We start from the raw sequence: 6,000 nt of genomic DNA on the forward strand, positions 1-6,000 counted from the left end.
AAACAACCATCTATACCGTGGTTCTGCAAATTCTACCATGTACAATTCTATGATATCATACTAATGATGCAATCACTTCAGAAGATCAATAAACTCCAGTTGCATATTTACAAATAAAATCCCTAACCATAAATTTACAAAAGAACACACAAACACCTAAGTATCCAATTTTGGGAATAATTAGATAATAATGATACAGCCACTGTTCTATATAGCTCCTGCTCGCATGCACCATGCAAATCCACTGTTAAAGGGACATTTTAGTATAAATTAAACTTTCATTATTCAGATAGGACTTTTAATTTTAATCAACTTTCCAATTTACTTTTATCATCAAATTTTTTTCTTGGTGTTCTTAGTTTAAACTAAACATAGGTAGGCTCATATGCTAATTTCTAAGCCTTTGAGGGCTGCCTCTTATCACAGGCTTTTTAAATCTCTTTCCAACACAGAGAGACAAAATACACGTGGGCCATATAGATAACACTGTGTTCAGGCACAGGGGGTCATTTAAGATTCAGCACAAAACAATGCTAAATTCAAGACAAAAGACCATAAACAGTCACAGTCATGTGACCAGGGAGCTGGAAGAATGCCCCTAGACACAAGGCAACTACAGAGGCAAAAAGCATACCAATACAACTGTGTTGGCCATGCAACACTGGGGAATGGGCAATAAAGGGATTATCTATCTTTAAAACAATAACAATTATATGGTAGACTGTCCCTTTAAGTAAATCAGATGTGGCACAAATAATTTGTGAAAAGCTGCTAGAATCCAGTCTATACTCCTACATAACCAAAAGTTCAATAACAACACAATTACTTGATTTAACTCTGTTTACAATTTGACATTCACCATTCTGCAGCTCTCTAGCCAAATGTAACAAATGTATATAACAAAAAATAAAATAAGCTTTCTACAAAAAATAATAATAAAAATTTCCCCTTTAAATTATTCCCAATGAGTCATTGGCCTTACTTATAATAAACATGTATACTGACATTCATTAAATAGCCTAAGCAAGCATAACCAGCATAAAAACACACTCACAGTGGGATGCAGGCTAGTTAAAGGGACATTTTACTCAAATTAAAAATTATCTTTAATTGAAACTTCTGACACAGTTAAATATACTAGTGTTAGGCTTACAGTAAACCTCATTGTCTTCTCTGTAAATATTTCCTTAAAATCTCAGATTTTATATCCCTTTAAATATTTTCACTCCTGTCTTTTTTTTTTTTTTTTTTTTTTTTAGTCTCACAGATCGTAACACTAAGATTGTAGACAACTTATCAATTAGTTTGCATTACAGAGAGAATTCAGTTACACTGCAAAAGAAATATCTACTAACTAAATGGCAGATTTAAAAAGAATACATAGAAAGGTCCCAAAAAATATATATTTTGCAAACTACTAATACAGTGTTATTGCTGCTAATAAAATGACAATTTTCTAGTGCTCTGCCTACACACTGAGTTCTGATTTTACAGACTAACAATTCAACCCATTACAATTTACTTTATATATACACAAACTTGCAAATGCAACTTCTCCTACATTTGAAACTATTCAGCTTATATCACAAGTCATTACAAATACATTAATATAAAACAATTTTACAGTACACTGTCCCTTTAAGGACTAACCATTCATTACGTAAATTACATATGTATATTCTAACCATAATCTAGGCTGCTTGTATGATTTACCACACAAATTTCACCTCTGTATTTGTAGCATGCCCTGCAGATTAATTTACTTGCAACAAAAACGGACGCACTTTTAAATAAACTTTCAATTACAGCTTATAACTATATGTCATTGGGTGCACCAACTCTGTGCACAGACCTTACAAATACAACATACGTCAACCTATTAATCATTCCAAAAACAGTTTCATTTTTACCAGAGCGTGACAAAAAAATCACACACCATCGCACTTTCAAAGCCACTCTCAAAGCCGTTACTTGCCACACAATTATCATTTAAAACTAAAACTGCACATGAATACCACATACTTAAAACATGCTGGTGACTTTAAAATACAGGTATATAAAATAACATTACAACATATTTTCTTAAAACGTCTTATTTCCCAGCAGGGAAACAGAAAGAAACAGTTTCATTTGTACAGCTATACAGACAAGCTCATTTCATCTCGCATACCAGAGATTCACTCCCCCTCTTTGTTTTTTTTTTTTTGTTGTTGTTTTTTTCAGGAAAACATATATTTATTAATTTTCCTCCAAATTTAAAATGTATTTGTATATATCTGAGTCTGAAAAGATTGGCCATTTCCTCACAAATTCAGATAAATACATTTCAAATAATTAAATCTGTTACACTTAAATCTCCCTTTCATTACTGCACACACATACAACGGAACAGTTTTTTTAAATTTCTCTTCACTGACTCTACACAGCTGCTCACTGACAGATCTTTTTATGATCCCCCCTCCCTCTCTAGAGTGGGTGCTTTTCTGCCTGAAATAAACTTCTTCTTTAACAACACAAAAAGAGCAGCAGTAATAAAATGCACAGTCACTTAATATATATTTTAAGCACAAAACAGCACAGTAAGTATATAGCAAAAAAAGCAAACTTTAAAAGCAATTAGAAAATGCAAAGGCAATACAGCAATTTGAAGTGCGCAAGCAGAAAAACAAATGCAATACAGCAACAGATTGCGCATAGACAAAGATAGCAAAACAATTTCCAGGCTGATACCAGAGTTTATGGATAAGATGCAATAATTTTTACGAATTATACCCCTTTATCCTTTTATTCTAACATGCAGTGTTTCTTTATTTGGATGATACTTTGGTACTAGCTTTAATCTTTTCATTTAGCAGAATCTCACTTGAAACATCTAGTGTGGTTTCTTTAAGACCTGGTTGGAGGAACAATTTACAATAGAGTTTCTTGATTCCTTTGACAAGGGTCACCTCTTTATATTTCCAGATAAAAATTTAGTGTCTGATTCTTTCTCTGATAGATTAGAGACAAATTAAGTTAATTTTAGTTTGTCTAGACCTCCAGTCTCTATTATTTCCTTTAGTGGTTATGTGCTTGGAAGTTTTAGGTCTCATGACTGCAGCATCAGGTATAATCCTCTTTGCTCGTTTTCGTTTGAGGCCTCTATAGCTTTGCATGTTGCACCATAGGTGCAGTGATTATTTTCAGATATCACAACTGATATATTTAAATCCCAACACTTTTTCTCTCCGATTTGGTGGTTGGACTATCACCTTATTGTTCAGAGGGCCTCATTTGTTCGTCCTACCTGAACTGTATTCTGAACAGATGCAAGTTTTTCAGGTGGGGGAGCTGTCTGAGTCTCTGACAGCACTAGGGGTTTGGAAACCTCAGGAGGCGAGGTTACCAATCAATATTTTAGAACTTCATGCTATTTTCAGTGCTCTTCAGGCCAACTTACATTTGTTTTTAAACAGCCAATATCACAACAGTGGCATATATCAATCATCAAGGAGGGACTCGGTCCTTCAGTTATGGAGGAAGTATCTTGGATACTTTCTTGGGCGGAATCCAACTCTTGTCTAAATTCTACGATTTATATCCCAGGTGTAGACAATTGGGAAGGGGATTATCTCAGCCATCAGACTTTATATCCGGGGGAGTCCTCTCCATCCAGATGTGTTTTTTTCATCTTGTACAGATGTGGGGTTTAACAGAAATAGATCTGATGGGCTCTCGTCTAAACAAGAAGCTTTCCAGATACCTTTCCAGGTCCAAGGATCCTCAGGCGGAGATGGTGGATGCTCTAGTAGTTCCTTGGTTTTTACCAACCTGCTTACATTTTTCGGCCTCTGGTTCTTTTTCCAAGGGTGATCTCCAAGATCATAATGGAATGATTTTGTGTTTCTGATAGCACCAGCTTGGCCTCTCAGGTTTTGGTATGCGGACCTTGTCAGGATGTCCAGTTGCCAGCCTTGGCCACTTCCTTTAGGGCCAGACCTGTTTCAGGGGCAGTTTTTCTATCAGGATCTCTAAATTTAAAGGCATGGAAATTGAACGCTTAAGTGCTTAGTCATAGAGGTTTCTCTGACTCGGTTATTAGCTCTATGATACAGGCTCGTAAGTCTGTTTCAAGGAGAATTTATTTTCTGGTTTGGAAAACCTATATTTCATGATCAACTCATGATTATTTTTTTAGAATTCCTAGAATTTTACAGTTTCTTCAGGATGGTTTGGATAAGGTTTTGTCTGCAAATACTTTGAAGGACAAATTTCTGCTCTTTCTGTCTTATTTCATAGAAAGATTGCTAAACTTTCTGATTTTCACGGTTTTGTTCAGGCTTTGATTCATATTAAACCTGTTTTAAATCTATTTCTCCTCCTTGGAGTCTCAATTTTGGTTTTGAAGATTTTACAGGCTCCTCTTTTTGAGCATCTGCATTCTCTGGACATATTATTTTCTTGGAAAGTGTTATTTCTTTTGGCTATCTCTTCTGCTTGAAGAGTTTCTGTAATGTCTGCTCTCTCTTGTGAGTCTGTATCTGATTTTCCATCAAAATAAAGCTGTTTTGCAGACTTCATTTAAATTTTTGCCTAAAGTTGTGAATTCTAACATCATCAATAAGGAAATTGTTTTTCTTTCTTTGTGTCCTAATCCTAAGAATACTCTTGAAGGGTTTTTACATTCTTTGGATGTGGTAAGAGCTTTGAAATATTATGTTGAGGGTACTTAAGATTTCAGAAAGACTTCTAGTCTGTTATTTTTTTCTGGCTCCAGGAAAGGTTAGAAAGCCTCTGTATTTCTCTGACTTTTTGGTTTAGACATTTGATTCTCAAAGCTTATTTGGAGGAGGGGCAGTCTTCTCAGAGAATTACAGCTTATTCTACTAGATCAGTTGCCACGTCTTGGGCTCTCAAGAATGAAGCTTCAGTTGATCAAATTTGCAAAGCAGCAACTTGGTCTTCTTTGCATACTTTTTCTAAATTTTACCAATTTTATGTGTTTGCTTCTTCGGAAGCAGCCTTTAGTAGAAAGGTTCTTCAAGAAGTTGTATCAGCTTGATCCTAATGCCTTTCGATTTTGAGTTTTTTTGAAATTTTTAAGAAAACTTAATTATTGTTTGGGATTAAATTTTTCAGCGGAATTAGCTGTTTTTATATTTTATCCCTCCCTCTTTAGTGACTCGTGTACTTCCTCACCTTGGGTATTATATCCCATACGTCACTAGCTCATGAACTCTTGCCACTTCCATGAAAGAAAACATAATTTATGTAAGAACTTAACTGATACATTCATTTATTTCATAGTGGCAAGAGTCCATGAGACCCATCCTATTTTTTGTGGTTATGATTTTTTTGTTTGTATAAAGCATTATTTTTTTCCAGTTCCTCTTTTTACCGCTATACGTTAAACTGAGGTATGAGCTAGGTGTATTTATAGACATTTAGAGGTTTGGGAAACTTTTCCCCCTCCTGGTAGGAATGTATATCCCATACGTCACTAGCTCATGGACTCTTGCCACTATGAAAGAAATGAATTTATCAGGTAAGTTCTTACATAAATGTTTTTTTTGTCAGTTTTTATGAAAAAAGAGTATCTTAATATCTAATTTATTTTCCTTTCTTTAAAAAAAAAAAAAATTGGGAGGAGGGGAATCTCTATTCTGCTCACTCATTTTATTTAAAGGGACACTGTACCGAAAAATTTTCTTTCGCGATTCAGATTGAGCATGAAATTTTAAGCAACTTTCTAATTTACTCCTATTATCAAATTTTCTTCATTCTCTTGGTATCTTTATTTGAAATGCAAGAATGTAAGTTTAGATGCCGGCCCATTTTTGGTGAACAACCTGGGTTGTCCTTGCTGATTGGTGGATAAATTCATCCACCAATAAAAAAAGTGCTGTCTAGAGTACTGAAACCAAAAAAAGCTTCGATGCCTTCTTTTTCAAATAATGATAGCAAGAGAACGAAGAAAAAATTATAATAGGAGTAAATTAGAAAGTTGCTTAAAATTGCATG

At 34.5% G+C, this 6,000-nt stretch overlaps 1 protein-coding gene across 2 annotated transcripts in view; it reads left to right on the forward strand.

The window, feature by feature from the left end:
* SPOPL (speckle type BTB/POZ protein like) overlaps positions 1–6,000 on the forward strand; it is a 209,784-nt gene that overhangs the window by 36,559 nt on the left and 167,225 nt on the right. The window lies entirely within an intron of this gene.

The sequence above is a fragment of the Bombina bombina genome, chromosome 1, assembly GCF_027579735.1.
Source record: "Bombina bombina isolate aBomBom1 chromosome 1, aBomBom1.pri, whole genome shotgun sequence".
In the NCBI taxonomy this organism is placed as follows: domain Eukaryota; kingdom Metazoa; phylum Chordata; class Amphibia; order Anura; family Bombinatoridae; genus Bombina; species Bombina bombina.